The sequence below is a fragment of the Somniosus microcephalus genome, chromosome 8 (genome assembly GCF_052327205.1).
Source record: "Somniosus microcephalus isolate GS21.2 chromosome 8, FLI_Smic_1.0, whole genome shotgun sequence".
Lineage (NCBI taxonomy): Eukaryota > Metazoa > Chordata > Chondrichthyes > Squaliformes > Somniosidae > Somniosus > Somniosus microcephalus.
In genome coordinates this window covers 187,562,087-187,579,233 of record NC_140994.1, presented here as the reverse complement: position 1 = coordinate 187,579,233, position 17,147 = coordinate 187,562,087, and positions in this window count along the sequence as shown.

Below are 17,147 nucleotides of genomic sequence, written 5' to 3'. Positions count from 1 at the left end.
AAACTGCTTTGCACCTTTGTCACTCCTATGGTGTAAATGCACTGTTAGTTTAACTGAAAATGAAAAGTTAAGCTGTAAACTGTTGGTTGGTCCAGAGAAATTCCAGTCTGCCAGCGATGGACAATTTTACAGAACACTGGTTCTGAATTAAACACCGATGTTACAGCTATAAACGTTACTCAGTTGTCAGGACGAGTAAAATTACTATAATATTAACTGTAAATTATAAAAATAAACATCTAAAACAATCAAAAATGTTAAATATACTTCTAAATGGATTAATGTCTGTTAAAAGAGCAGAGGAATTTTATACTAACATCTATTACGAATATTGTATAGTGAGATTTCAATCCATTCACTTTTCCCTCAAGGTCTGTCTTATTTCCTGTTATTTCCATCTTATTTTGTGTCAGCTGTGGCTCAGTTGGTAGCACTCTCTAGGTGGGAGGGGCTAGGAGTGAGCAGGTGTTACTGGATGCCTGATTTCTGCAGGGAGTTGGAGTGAGTTGGTAAAAAGTTGTTGGTGGTTTTTTTTCAGGTTTTAGGGCCTTTTTGGCCCATTAACAACAGCCAGGTGGCTGCTGAGGGGTCCGGAGTGCCGAGCCCCTCAGAGGACAGTGCTCCCAAGATGAATTTAATTAGGAGAGAAACTGTGGTTGGAAGGGAAAGAAAAAGGCCCAAAGATTTGGACCGGGACCCCAGGAGGTTTGGAAAAGAAAACACGGTGGTGGTTCAGTGCGAGGATAAGGAGATGCGAGCTTGGGATATTATCCAAGTGGTACATGAGGACTGTGGCGAGGGTAGCTGCTTTGCCTGCCGACCAAAGCCGAATGTTGGGTTCGAAGTGATGGTCAGTGGCTAAGAGGAGGTGGAAAGGCTTTTACTCAGTTTGCAAGTTCGCGATAAGTTCTTGGAGGTATCTCTGCTATATTCGGAAGAGGTGGTGGTCTCATTTTTAAACTTGCTAGTTTATATTGAGGACAATGTGCTAATCAAAAAGTTGGAGTTGTGGGACATTAAAATTTGCTCAGCAATAAAGAGGAGATACTATCCAGGAACACGGGTAGCAGATGGAACCCGTTACGTAAAGGTGCGGTTCCCAGAGGGGGTGACGTCATTACCATACAGCATGAAATTCGAGACAATGGAAGGAGTGCAGTACTTCCAAGTACTGCATGATAACCAAGTGAAGGTTTGTTATTATTGTCTTGGACACGACCATCTTTTAAGAAACTCTCCAGACTTGTACTGTTATAATTGCGCCGAGTCTGGACACATCGCTCGGAGCTGCAAGGCGGAGAGCTGTGGGTTGTCACAAAGGCCCCACCCACTGTGAGTGTAAGGCAGAAGGAAGCTCTATGAGTGACGAGGAGTTGGGAGAAGGAGCAGGAGGTGTGAGTGGAACGGCCAGAGGAGTGGAGCAGTCAGAGGACACAGCTGGTAAATTGAAGGAGAAAAGAGCACAGGAAGTGGCACAAAATTGCGGAGCAGAGAACAGGATGGAGATGGTGGAAAACACACCAAGTACAGTGGAAAAGAACAAAGACAGCAGAGGGCAGCAAGGGTTGACTGCAGACTCGAGCCTTAGTATGGTTCAGCTCTCCCTAAAGAATCTGGTGTCTGCGGGGGAGAGGAGGCGGGAGAGGGGTGCATGGTAAATGTAAGTACTCCAAAGAAAGACGGGGAGTCGGACATCTCGGTGAGCGGGGGGGGGCAAGACAAGGAGAGGGAGCAAGAAGCAGGAGCCTTAAAGGGGCAGCAGGACGGGAGAGGTAAGACAAAGGTGGCAGAAGGGAGCAATATAGGTGTGCCATTGTCCCAGAGAGAGAACGATCATGGAGCAAGGGTCAGAGGTGGAGATGAGATCAAAGGGAGCGGCACTGTTGGAGAAACCGCAATAGCAGGAAGACTCTCTATGGGAGATGATATATCTGACGGGGAGCAGGATTATGTATCTGATGGGGAGCAGGCACAGAGGGTTACAGAAGAGCTTGAGAGTGAGGAGTTAGAGGGGGACAGAGACATGGAAGTCGGGGGTGGGGTGGCATCATGTGGAAAGGGAAAGGTTAGTGAGGGGCAGAAGGAGGGAGAAAGGGCAGCTCTTTGGCCCAAACTTTGGGATTGGGAGCAGTTTAGGATCCAACAAAGGAGGACAAAGGGATTAATTAAGAGGGGGAAAATAGAGTATGAGAGTAAGCTTACAGGGAACATAAAAACTGACTGTAAAAGCTTTTATAGATATGTGAAGAGAAAAATCTTGGTGAAGTCAAGCGTAGGTCCCTTGCAGTCAGAATCAGGGGAATTTATAATGGGGAACAAAGAAATGGAAGACCAATTAAATACATACTTTGGTTCTGTCTTCACAAAGGAGGACACAAATAACCTCCCAAAGATCTTGGGGAACATAGGGTCCAATGAAAGGGAGGAACTGAAAGAAATCAGTATTTGTAGGGAAATGGTGTTAGGAAAATTGATGGGATTGAGGGCCAATAAATCCCCAGGGCCTGATAATCTACATCCTAGGGTACTTAAGGAAGTGGCCCTAGAAATAGTAGATGCATTGCTGATCATCTTCCAAAATTCCATAGACACTGGCACAGTACCCATGGATTGGCAGGTAGCTAATGTTACCCCACTGTTCAAAAAGGGTGGCAGAGAAAAAACGGGGAATTACAGACCGGTAAGCCTGACATCAGCAGTGGGGAAAATGCTAGAGTCCATTATAAAAGATGTAATAGCAGAGCACTTGGAAAAAAGTGACCGGATTGGACAAAGTCAACATGGCTTTACAAAAGGTAAATCGTGCTTGACTAATCTACTGGAATTTTTTGAGGATGTAACTGGTAAAATAGATAAGGGAGAACCAGTGGATGTGGTGTATTTGGATTTTCAAAAGGCTTTCGATAAGGTCCCACATAAGAGATTAGCATGTAAAATGAAGGCACATGGGATTGGGGGCAAGGTATTGACTTGGATAGAGAACTGGTTGGCAGACAGTAAGCAAAGAGTTGGAATAAACGGCTCTTTTTCCGAGTGGCAGGCAGTGACTAGTGGGGTATCGCAGGGATCGGTCCTTGGACCCCAGCTGTTCACAATATATATTAATGATCTGGACAAGGGAACTAGATGTAATATCTCCAAGTTTGCAGACAACACAAAGCTGGGTGGGCGTGTGTGCTGTGAGGAGGATGCCGAGAAACTCCAGTATGATTTGGACAGGTTGGGTGATTGGGCAGAAGCATGGCAGATGCAATATAACATGGATAAATGCAAGGTTATCCACTTTGGTGTCAAAAACAGGAAGGCAAATTATTATCTAAATGGCAATAGATTGGGAGAAGGGGAAGAGCAATGAGACCTGGGCGTCCTTGTGCACCAGTCGCTGAAAGTAAGCATGCAGGTGCAGCAGGCGGTTAAGAAGGCAAATGATATGTTGGCCTTCGTAGTGAGAGGGTTTGAGTACAGGAACAAGGATGCCTTGCTGCAGTTGTACAGGGCCTTGGTGAGGCCACGTCTTGAGTATTGTGTGCAGTTTTGGTCGCCTTATCTGAGGTAGGATGTTCTTGTCATGGAAGGAGTGCAGCGAAAATTCACCAGGCTGATACCTGGGATGGCAGGAATGATGTATGAGGAGAGATTGGGTAGATTGGGCTTGTACTCGCTGGAGTTTAGAAGAATGAGAGGGGATCTCATCAAAATGTATAAAATTCTAAATGGACTAGACAGACTAGATGCTGGAAGGATTTTCCCGATGGTCGGGGAGTCAGAACCAGGGGTCACAGTCTAAGGATAAGGGGCAAGCCATTTAGGACAGAGATGAGGAGGAATTTCTTCACCCAGAGAGTGGTGAACCTGTGGAGTTCTCTGCCAAAGAAGGCAGTAGAGGCCAATTCATTAAATATATTCAAGAAGGAGTTGGATATATTTCTTAAGACTAAAGGGATCAAGGGATATGGAGAGAAGGCAGGAATAGGGTGCTGAATTTGGATGATCAGCCATGATCTCGTTGAATGGCGGAGCAGGCTCAAGGGGCTGAATGGCCTACTCCTGCTCCTATCTTCTATGTAACTTAATGCAAGGAAGAGGCTGAAACAGCAGAGAAGGTTCAAAGAGGAGGTCAAAAAGAGTCGGAGGCTGCAGGAAAAAGCAACAGCTGGCTGAAAAGTTGGGAAGGAGTATGAGAGGAGGGAAGGGCCAGAGATTAAATGATGGGGAGTTTATCAGGCATACTTCCCTTCTTCAGAGCCATGATTACATTGGTCTCGATTAATGTGAAGGGACTGAGGGGTGAGAAGAAATTGCAGCAGTAGTTGTAGGGTTTTAAAGGCACGGACTTGTTGGCTCGAATTTCATTGGGCCGTTGAGGCAGGATTGGAGGCATGTGGGGGGTTAAAATCGTGAAATCGGGGGGCACGAACCCATCCCACCCCCAACCCGCCTCCGTGCCCGTTTCACAGGAGGCGGGTACCCAACCTGTGCTGGGAGCCGCCCCCCCGAGGCGGGAAGGGGATTAGTGCCAATTAACTGCCCGTTAACAGGCAGTTTTTAGCCTAATCCCTATTTTTAATCCCTGAAGTGTAGGCTTCCCAACGGCTCCAAACCATGCCAAGTTAGCGAGGCGGACCGTTGGGCTGAAGGACTTGGAGGGTTCGAGATGTCCGGTGTTCAGGTGAGTGATGGGTGCATGAGTGCAGAGGCAAGTGTGCTTGGTGTGTGTAAAGTGTTTAAATGAGTTTTACTTACCTTTTCTTACTAATGCAGCCTTCCTTCCTTCAGGTCTCGGGAGTCCCTCATCTCACCGGCACAGAACGCAGAATGGCCACGAGCTGTCAAAAGTTGCCGCATTCAGCTTTCTGTTCTGGAGAGATCTCTAAATCAGCCTGAGAGGAAGGAATTTACTTAGAGTACAGATGTCAGTGTTTGGCAGCTTCAAAGAGCTGTCAAACGCTGATATTTCATCTGTCAAAAGCTCTTGACAGATGAAATGTCAATCTGTGATGTCACCTGTTGCCGGGTGGCCCTTAATTGGCCTGCTGAGCCCGCTGGGCGGGCTTAACAAGGTCAATCAAGTGAAAATCGAGTGGGTTGGCCACAACTCGATGGAGGCAGGACTACAACCCCATAAGTTGTAGTCCCGCCTCCTACCCGCCACCATTGATAAAATCCAGCCTGTTGTGTCTCCAAGAAACCTTTTGGGATAAGGATATCCTAGAAAGAGTTCAGAAGGTTTGGAAGGGAGAGGTGTTTTCAAGTTGTGCAAACAGTAACCGTAGAGGGTGTAGGATTCGCAAAATTGGAATTTTATATTAATAAGGGTCAAATGGCAGAAGAGGCCGTGATTTTAAAGGCTGTTTTAAAAGAAGCCCAGAAAAAGGGGCATACAAAATGGCCGCTGTAGTGTATGTGCCTTTAAGAGCCCCATGTGTACTGTAATGCCGGTAATGGCCACTCGGGCTATATAAGCCTGTATATTGTGTTGTATCAGTTAGTTCCCCTCCAGACTTTGTTTAGTAAACACCTATGAAACCAACTCCTGTCTTCAGTGTCTCTATCAACACACAGACACAACAGTGGTGACAAATTGGAAAAGGACTTACCTGCAATTTGGCAGCACCTCAAGGACATTGATTCCTCTGGCTTCCAAAGTTGAAGAAAAATCAAGAAAAAGGAAAAGCTGTGGTTTCACCAGCTGGCCAAGCTGGTGGCAGGTACTGCAATAATCCTTCCTGGGCATCAGGCTGGGGCTCCAGCGGCTGGCTCTACAGCTGGGCCAAGCAGCGAAAGCGGAGGCAAGCAGTAACAGACGGGGAGGGAGCACTCGGGAGACGGCCGGTGCTGCAAGCAGGTCGGCGTTCAGACCTAGAGAGAGAGTCCGGCGGGAACGAGTCTCCAACTGTAAATAAATAAATAAAAAGAACGGAAACCACGGGAAACAGCATTGTCATCGGCAGCAGCGGCGGGGAAGAGCGGGAAGCGCCATATCTTTTCTGCAGAAAAGAAAGAAAAGCGCGGGAAGCGCCATTTTATTTCTAGGATGCCTAAGTCTGGCAATATTGATGCTTTTGATAACGAGATAGAGGATTGGACCACATATGTGGAAAGAGGGGAGCACGGTGGCATAGTGGTTAGCACTGTTGCCTCACAGCGCCAGGAACCCGGGTTCGAATCCGGCCTCGGGTGACTGTCTGTGTGGAGTTTGCACATTCTCCCCGTGTTTGCGTGGGTTTCCTCCGGGTGCTCCGGTTTCCTCCCACAGTCCAAAGATGTGCGGGTTAGGTTGATTGGCTATGATAAATTGACCCTTAGTGTTAGGGGGATTAAATACGTGGGGTTACAGGGATAGGGTGGGATATGTGTTGGTGTAGGGGTTACGGGGTTACGGGGATCGGGTGGGATATGTGTCGGTGCAGGCTCGATGGGCCGAAATGGCCTCTATCTGCACTGTGGGGTTTCTGTGATTTCTGTGATTTCTGTGATATTGCACCGCAAATGGAATAGAAGATGAAAAAAAAGCTTCAGTACTGCTAAATCTAATGGGCGCAAAGACATACGGGCTGTTACGAATTTAATCACTCCAGCCAAACCAAAGGACAAGAATTTTAAAGAAATTGTTGATACCCTACAGGAGCACTTAAACCCAACACCGCTGCTGATAGCGGAATGATTCAAATTTTTCAAGAGAAATCAACACAAGAATGAAAGTAACGCTGATTACTTCACCGAATTAAGAAAGCTATCAAAACACTGCCAATTCGGGGCAGGACTAGCGGATTATCTTCGAGACAAATTCGTCTGCGGTCTCTTAAGCGAAGGAACACAGAAAAGGCTGCTTTCTGAAAAAGATTTAACACTGGACAAGGCTTTCAGTATGGCTGTATCATACGAAGCAGTCACAAGAGGAGCTGCAGAGATCACAGAATCACAGAATCACAGAAACCCCACAGTGCAGATAGAGGCCATTTCGGCCCATCGAGCCTGCACCGACACATATCCCACCCGATCCCCGTAACCCCTACACCAACACATATCCCACCCTATCCCCGCAACCCCACGTATTTAATCCCCCTAACACTAAGGGTCAATTTATCATAGCCAATCCACCTAACCCGCACATCTTTGGACTGTGGGAGGAAACCGGAGCACCCGGAGGAAACCCACGCAAACACGGGGAGAATGTGTAAACTCCACACAGGCAGTCACCCGAGGCCGGATTCGAACCCGGGTCCCTGGCGCTGTGAGGCAACAGTGCTAACCACTATGCCACCGATACAGCAAAAGACACAGGACTTCGGCACCCATGAAATGACACAGGGTTTCGAGAGATGTTATCGCTGCGGCAGATCCACCCATGACCAGAGGGACTGCTGGTTCAAGGACAAAGCATGCAGGCAATGCGGAAAGATTGGACACATTGCACGGGTATGCCGATCTGGACAAAAAAAATCCACAGACAGGAAAAAAAAATCAATAAAGAAAAGTACAGAAAGGTACAAATGATGACGGACAGTAGCTCCGAAGACCAGAAGAGCGATAGCGACTCCGAAAACAAGAGACTAAGCTGTCTCAAATTACACAATGTAACTGCCAAAGATGATTACCAGACCATTTGGGTTACCCTCACGATAGCAGGGTCCCCAGTTAAAATGGAGCTAGATACAGGATCAGCTCTGACCATCATAAATCGACGGGATTACGAGCAGCTATTTCCGCATATACCTTTAAAAGACACATCCATTATCTTGAAAACATATACGGGGCAGAAAGTATACCCCAAAGGAAAAATAAGGGTGCCTGTTGTATACAACGGCAAGGAAATACAAAAGTTGTATTTATAAATTCTACAAGATGGTGGTCCACCGCTTTTGGGACGTGAATGGATCAGGAAAATACATTTAGACTGGCACTCCATTCAGGCACTGATGGTGACCAGTAAGAAAAAAAACAATGATGACGTCATACCTGAACGATTAAAAGACATCTTGGCCAACGCCAAAGAAGTGTTTCAAGAGAAACCAGGAACCTTGAAAGGCATCACCGCCTCAATAAAAGTGGAAGATGCAGCAATTCCCAAGTTTTTTAAGGCAAGACCGGTGCCATACGCAATTCGTCCAGCAGTCGAGGCAGAGCTGGAGAATTTGGAAAAGGCAGGCGTATTATCCAAAATAGATTGGAGCGAGTGGGCAACACCCATCGTTCCAGTCATGAAGAAAGCATTGAATAATGATAAATCTGAAGAACAGAGAAAAATTCGCATCTGTGGAGACTTCAAGGTGACTGTAAACCCGGTCCTTCACACGGTACAGTACCCTCTTCCGAGGATAGAAGATATTTTCGCCTCACTATCCGGAGGGAAACGTTTCACCAAAATTGACTTGGCACAGGCATCTCTACAGATGGAGGTTGAAGAGGTCTCTAAAAAATATCTCACGATAAATACACACAAAGGTCTGTACCAGTACAATCGACTGGTTTTTGGAGTAGCATCCGCTCCAGCTATCTGGCAAAGAGCTATGGAGCAAGTCCTCCAAGGGATTCCGGGGACTCAATGCTACCTAGACGACATCCTTGTAACAAGAGAAAACAACAACGAGCACCTTGCCAATTTGGAGCAGGTGCTCACTAGGCTGAGAGAACGGGGCCTACGAGCAAATCGCCCCAAGTGCGAATTTTTCCAAAATCAAATATCATATTGTGGCCACATAATTAATAAGGAAGGGTTGCATAAGTCACCTGAAAAAATTGAAGCGGTCATAAAAGCCCCAGCACCTGAAAATGTTTCACAATTAAGGTCGTTCCTGGGATTAATAAATTACCATCATAAATTTTTACCGAACTTATCAACTCTTCTACACCCTCTTAATGAACTGCTACAAACAGGAGTAATTTGGAATTGGAGCGAAGACTGTAAACGTGCCTTCCATAAATGCAAAGACTTAATCACGTCCAAAGAAGTTTTGGCTCATTACAACCCATCACTGCCAATCAGACTGGTGTGCGATGCATCCCCTTACGGCGTAGGAGCAGTATTATTGCATAAATTCCCTGATGGCTCGGAACGGCCGATAGCTTTTGCGTCACGCTCATTGAACCAGCTGAGCGTAACTATGCCCAAATCGACAGGGAAGCACTCAGCCTGGTATGGGGAGTGAAGAAATTCAACCATTACCTACACGGACAAAAATTTACCTTGTTGACTGACCATCAACCCCTCATCTCCATATTCAACCCTAAAAAGGGTGTTCCCATTATGACAGCGCAAAGGCTACAGAGGTGGTCCCTTTTTCTAGGGGCACACCAATACAACATAGAATACAAAGGATCAAAACAGCATGGGAATGCTGATGGGTTATCGCGCCCACCGTTGCCAACGGTAGAAGAAGCACCTACCGTAGACCCAGTGGAGATTTTCCACTCTACCATAGTTGAATGTCTACCAGTAACAAATTCTGCCATTGAAAGGGAAACTAGAAATGACCCGACTCTCTCACGAGTCTACGATTTAACAGTGAAGGGATGGCCAGCACATGGCGAACCACTGTTGCCAGCATTCTCGCAAAGAAGAGAACAGCTGTCAGTGTGCCGAGGAACCTTGATGTGTGGATCCAGAGTGGTGATTCCACCCAAACTCCAGGATAAAGTTCTAAAGGAGCTTCACGAGGGGCATCTGGGTGGAGTGAAAATGAAGAATCTAGCCAGGGCGTTTGTATGGTGGCCAGGTATCGATGGAGACATCGAAGAAATGACCAAGAGCTGCCTAGGATGCCAGAGGGTCCAAAACGCTCCACCCCAAGCCCCTCTACATCCATAGGAGTGGCCCTCATCTCCCTGGCAAAGGGTACACATCGACTTTGCTGGTCCATTTATGGACTCAATGTTCTTAATCGCGATTGATGCACACTCCAAGTGGCCGGAGGTAATAAAGATGTCCTCCACCACCACGGAAAAAACCATCACAGTGTTAAGGACCATATTTGCCAGGAATGGGCTGCCGGAACAGATCTGTTCTGATAATGGACCGCAATTTGTGTCTGAAGAATTCAGGAAGTTCTTAAAAAACAATGGGGTTAAGCACTACACGTCCGCCCCATACCATCCCGCCACCAATGGATTGGCTGAAAGGTTTGTCCAGACCTTCAAGAAGGCCATAAAGGCCATGGGTAATGAAGACATAAAACTTCAGCACAAGGTGGATAACTTCTTGTTCGCATACAGGAATGCAACACATATGGTTACAAACCAAACTCCCGCCATGATGTTCTTCAATAGAAGCCTAAGATGCCGGCTGGATTTGATCAAGCCCAACATCAGAAGGGACGTGGAGAACCGGCAATTTCAAGGCATGAATGAAAGGCCAACTAGAACCTTCCAGATAGGTCAACAAGTTTTGGCCCGGGACTACCGTACCGAGAAATGGCAGCCTGGAACTATCTGCACACGACTAGGACCGCTGATGTATACCGTGGACATTGGAGAAAGCATAATAAGGTGCCATGCTGACCAAATCATAGAGTCATCCGAAAAGGGACAACCTACACCACAACTCTATACGCCTAACGATGAAGTAGAGATACCCATATCTACCTCCGATCCGGTGATACTGGAACCCGATGAACCCGACACTGGCATTCAAGCCGAATCAGCCTTGCCAAAAGAACCTACTACACCACCAGAAACTACTACACCACCGAGGCGTTATCCGGACCGAGTCAGGAAGCCTCCAGAGAGACTGACTTATAATTAAGTAACTGCAGCAATGTGTAGATTATTTTTCTTGTAACATGTAATTCATAATTACTTAAAATATTATGTACTGGTTGGCTAAAAGGGGAGGAATTGTAGTGTATGTGCCTTTAAAAGCCCCATATGTACTGTAATGCCGGTAATGGCCACTCGGGCTATATAAGCCTGTATATTGTGTTGTATCAGTTAGTTCCCCTCCAGACTTTGTTTGGTAAACACCTATGAAACCAACTCCTGTCTTCAGTGTCTCTATCAACACACAGACACAACAGCCGCCATACCATGTGACCAGCTTATTGGGACACTTTAAAATGGTTCCTGCGCAAACTCAGACAGATTTGTGGATTCAACCCACAGTAAGTTCTGCAAGCCGTTTCGGAGAGAACGAAACCAGACCCACAGGTATGCATATGGATTAGATGCAGATCAAGTCACGATCGGCCTGGAGACAGAGGCCATCAAGATGTTGCCCCAGACAAAAGGGGACAATTTCATATTCATGAGAACAGCACCTAGGACTAGGTAACGAGATCAGCAGGCCATTAAAAACAATGGAGGTAATTGCAAACCAGAGGTGGGCCTGTTACCAGCCGTTTAAGACATTTAAAAATATAATGGCTACCCCACTGTGCTCACAGCCCGCCAAAAATAAAACAAAGACTAACCTGATTTTGGGCGGGAAGTGAAGCCTCTGGAAGAAAGGTATATCTGGAGAGACCTTTTCGGCAGTAGCAGCAAGCTGGCAGCTGGAGGACACGCAGGGTTGGAGAGCTGGAAACACGCAGCTTGAATCCGGATACCCAGAAGAAGAAGCAGTCAATCGCAGGAGGAAGAAGAAAGCCAACATCGAGAAGGCCGTCTCGAAACCGGCGTTCCGCCCCGGGGAAGCACATCGGGAGATCATCGACCATCCCCGGGCCATTGCCGGAATGAGAGGCCATCGACCCAACTTGGGAGAAGAAACAAAAAAATAAAGGTCCCAAGCGAAGAAACCTTCCAGCCACCCCGGCTCGGGAGAAGAGAGGAAAGGAACCTGAAGAAGCGATGGGAGCCAGCCCAAGGCTCCTCTAACCAGGGTCGAGCCGACGATCCTTGACCCCACCGACATCCAGGCCCGCTGGTGTCCAGCCGCCCCCGACCCCCACCTCAGGAGAGAGGTGTGGTGCAGCTTGCAGGGGCTCCACGATCCACGTGGAGACAAGACACCTGAAAGGACCAAACACAGGCTCGATTTCAAAATCTTGCACTTCCCAGTGGGATTGGTGAGCATGTTTCTGGCCCTTCACAATCAGATCTAGATAGGTTTAATAAGGGGTGGATTTAAGGGTACAATTAACATGAGTTGTTGTCCCTCGATGTTCCGTGTGTTTCCTTATTTCATGATGATCTTTGTAGAGTATAAGATGCCTGTATTTGCTTTAGTTAGTACTGTGTCGTTATGATTTGTTTGTGTGTTTTTCCCTCCCATGTACTCCCTCATCTGCTTGCATTTGATTTGATAATTTTCCTTATGCAATAAAATTTCATTTTGTTTCATCAAACTTGGTCTACACGAGTTTTCTCTACATTGTAGTTCCTGCGCCTAAGTCCAGAGTACAGAATCTAAGGGGCGAGTGGGTCGAACCACTCAAGGTTTACTGTGCAAGAGAGAGAGGCCTCTAGAGAGAGAAACCTCAGGGAAACCTCTCGAGGAAAACCCCTTACAGAGGGGTGGCTGTTTTGGTGAGTCCGTCCATAAAAGAGAACGTTGCCTTGGTGGACAAGAACACTGAGGGGAGATTTTTCCAGCTAAGGGTAAAAATGGAGGAATTTAATTGCGATCTCTAATATCTATGCATTGAACGACCATTGCAAGCATCGCGAGTTTTTTTCAGGGGTTATTCACTGAAGTGGCAGAGGTGGAAAATCCTTGTATAGTGGGGGATTTTAATGTATTTTTATCTCGGATGGACATTTCAGTCTACATGACCTGTAAGGATGATAACTCCAGAGGGATGATTGTAAAAATGATGGCAAATTTAAATTTGAGAGATTTATGGAGGGACCGGAACCCCATAAAAAAGGAGTTCTCCAGAACAGGTTGGGTGGGTGATGTTTTAAAACAGAGCCAAATAGATTTTGTGTTAAGGCGGAAAGGGTTAAGTTCTGAGGTGATGGAGATTTATTATAAAAAAGTATTTTTTACTGACCACTTGGCTTTGGTTCTTAGAGTTAGGAACAGCAGAGTTAAGATCATTTCAGGGCTGTGGATTTTAAACAATCAATACCTGAAAGAAATTGCTTATAAAGAAAGGATTTTAAATATAATAAAGAATGATGGGAAGGAACCTTTGTTCTTGAAAGAAAGAAGAGTTTGGTGGGACAATTTCAAATATGAGGTAAAAGTTTTTTCGGTACGTTATGGGAAAAAGAGAGCGGCAGCTAACCGGCGCCGAGAAGAGAATATAAACAAACGGTTTATGGATGTCTGTAAAGCAGTTGACAGAGGGGATAAGGGAGCTGAGACTAAGTTTCGGGTGTTAAAGGAAGAGTGGCAATTATTGCAAGCTGAAAAATGCAAGGGGACCATTCTCCTTGCAAAGGCTACAGATGCATTGGAGGGTGAAAGATTGTTACATTGTTATAGTGTCACATCGTTAAATGGAACTACTTTGGTATGGAACTACATTGGTATGGTGTAGTTATATTGCTATTTGGCACACTGTGCACGGGCAGTGCACAGTGCAGCGTCGGACATCTTGTATCACTCCGCACCATGCGGCAGCACAGAAACAAGGCAAGAATACAGCTAGTAAAAGCAGTAACTAAAATGAGCTAAAAGTGTCTGTATTATTTATAGTATAAGAACACAAGGAGACACAACATGGTGGCAGCGGTATAAGTGAGTACAAAATTGTGCTATACGAACTACGAATAAGACGAAAAGTGATTTTATGAGCTGATTGTGAGTGCCAATGTCTGCGGTGATTTGAGTGTGAATCGTACGGGAAACTAAAATGACAACTGTGCAAATGCAACCTCTCATGAACTGGGAAGCCGACGATATAGTAGAAGCATTCCGCAAGTTCAAACAGAAATGTGAGCTTACATTCAAATGCTTCCTGAAGGGTGCTACCAATGAGGAAAAGGTTAGTTACATTCTGTTGTGGACAGGAGAAAAAGGTCTAGATTTGTATAATAGCTGGAGTTTGACTGAAGAGGAAAAGGAAAACCCTGCGACAATTTTTGATAAATTCAGCAACCATCTAGAGCCTAAATCCAATCACCGTATACACAGATACAAATTCCAGAGTCTAAGACAGGAACCCAGTGAAACAGCTGACAATTTCCTGACAAGGCTGATGAATGAAGCCAGCAAGTATAAATTTAAGGAAATGGAAGAAAGGCTTGTGGACCAGCTAATATGGGGGTCAGTGCATGTAGAGGTACAAAAAGTCCTGATAGGAAAAGAAAAGCTCAGAATAACAGAGGCTATAGATACTGCGAGAGCTCATGAAGCCATGAAGCAGCAAATGAAAACGCTGATTTCTCAAACGGCTGACATGCGGACGGCTTCTGAGACGGACAACAGAGTGGATGCAGTGAGAGAAAAGTACAACACACAAAGACATGCACATGACAATGGGGGAAACATGTGCAGAAATTGTGGAAGACCGCACGATTACACAGACAAGAGGAAATGTCCAGCATATGGAACAAGCTGCAATGCATGTGGCAAACTAAACCACTGGGAAAAGAGATGTAGAACGAGGAAAGAAGGAACATACATCAAAAACAAAGGCGGACAGCAGAACCAGAGAAAGAAACACAATATCCATGCCATGGATGAGCAGGAGGATGATGATGATCACGACAATGCACTAAACATCGAAACCATAAAGATACAGCTTCACGAGATGTCCAGGGCAGAAAATACTCCGAGGAGAGAATTGCACACCATCATCCAAATCAAAAAAAAGGTCAAAGGTCAGCCCAAAACCATCAACTTAAAGTTGAAGCTAGACACAGGGGTTCAGAGCAACATTCTCCCATTGAGACTGTATCAACAGATCTTTCCCGAAAACCTGAGAGAAGATGGCTACCCAAAAAATGGTTGTTTAAAGGCAAATAATGTCACGCTGACAGCATATGGGGGGAGTGAGATTAAACAACTCGGAATAACCTTTATCAAAGGGACACATAAAAGAAAGAACATCAACTGCATGTTCTATGTCACCGACACTGAGGGGCCAGCGATCCTGGGATTTAACAGCTGCGAGAAGTTGAGATTGATCTCAGTGCATCACGAGCTGACAGAAACGCCACTGAAGATAGACAGCAACACCCCACTGGAGAACTGCCCACAAATCAAGAGTAAAAAAGACTTGATAGACATGTATCCGGAATGTTTCAATGATACAGTGGGATGTTTCGGAGATTTCCAATACCACATCACCATCGATCCAGAGGTAAAGCCCGTTATCCATGCTCCACGAAAAGTACCCATTGAGCTGAAGACAAAGTTTGAAAGAGAGCTAAAGGAGATGGAAGAAAAGGGAGTGATCGTAAAGGTCACTGAGCCCACAGACTGGGTAAACTCAATTGTGGTACGAGAAAAGCCAAACGGGCATCTCAGAATATGTTTGGACCCCAAAGATCTAAACCAGGCGATAAAGAGGGACCACTATCCCACCCCAACGCTAGAGGAGATTACGCCATCACTGGCAGGAGCCAAGGTTTTCTCAAAACTAGATGCCAGAAATGGATATTGGAACGTGAAGTTGGCTGAGGAATCAACAACACTGACAACATTCAACACACTATTTGGGCATTACAAATTCCTGCGTCTACCATTCGGGCTAAAGGTCAGTCAAGATATCTTTCAACAGAAAATAGACGAGACATACAGAGGCTGTGAAGGAGCTATAGGAATAGCTGATGATATTCAGATCTATGGAGCAGATGAAAGAGACCATGACATGCACCTACATGAGGCCATGGAGAGTACCAGGAAGGCTGGCATCAAGTTAAATGCAGGTAAGTGCATAGTTAAAGTCAAGGAATGCCAATTCTTCGGTATGATTTATACACCAGAGGGAGTCAAGCCAAATCCAGAGAAGATTGCGGCGATTGCTGAAATGAAACCACCCAAAGACAAGAAAGAGCTGAGGAGTTACCTCGGCTTGGTCCAATACATGAGTTCTTTCATCCCACACATGTCGGAACATACAACAAATCTCAGAGAGCTATTGAAAGAAGACGCCGAATACCAGTGGTCTGAATCACACGAAAGGAATTTCAAACAACTTAAAGAACTGTTGTGCAAAGAAACAAGTCTGTCATATTATGACAGAAGAAAACCAGTCACTCTGCAAGTAGACGCTTCTACCAGAGGACTAGGGGCAGCTCTGGTGCAGGAAGGAAAGCTGATAGCTTTCGCATCAAAGGCCTTGACGTCAGCCGAGATGAGATACGCCAACATAGAAAGAGAACTATTAGCAGTAGTGTACGGATGCGAGAAATTCCATACATACCTATATGGCAGGCGATTTACAATAGAGAGTGACCATCGTCCACTAGAACAGATCTATAAGAAGAATCTGTGCAAAGCGCCTGCAAGACTGCAAAGACTACTTCTAAGGATCCAAAGCTATGACTTCACGCTTAAATATAAGCCAGGAAAGGAAATGGTGCTAGCAGATGCGTTGTCTCGATTGTCACCATATGAGAAACACGAGGTGGAGGGCCTAACAGTAAAAATCCACCACCTAGTGAATGTTACCCCTACAAAGCTCAGTCAAATCAGAGATGAGACTAGCAAAGATGAGGAATTGCAACTACTCACACAACAAGTAATACAGGGGTGGCCGGAGAGAATCCAGCAGGTACAGGCGGCAATTCGTCAATACTGGACGATTAAAGACGATATTGCAGTAGAAGACAGTATTCTCCTTGCTGGATCGAGGATCATCGTGCCAAAGACGATGCAGACACAACTTCTCCATCTCATACATGAAGGCCACATGGGAATGGAGAAATGCAAGCTGAGAGCCAGATCAGCTGTATACTGGATAGGCATGTACAAAAATATCGAACAGATGGTCTCTGCATGTGGTATATGCCAGAAATACAGAAATGCACAACAGAAAGAGGAGATGATACCGAGTGAAATACCGTCAAGATCATGGCACACTGTTGGGGCAGATCTCTTCATGTGCAATCAAGAATGGTATCTCATAGTGGCAGATTACTAATCCAAGTTTCCATTTGTGAAAAGGATGAAAGACTTGAGAGCCACAACTACCACCAGGATTGCAAAGAGCTTGTTTGCTGAACAAGGAATCCCGGAAAAGCTAATCTGTGACAATGGAACCCAGTTCACATCGAGTGAATTTAGAGCTCTGGCAGAAAAGTATGAGTTCAAAATA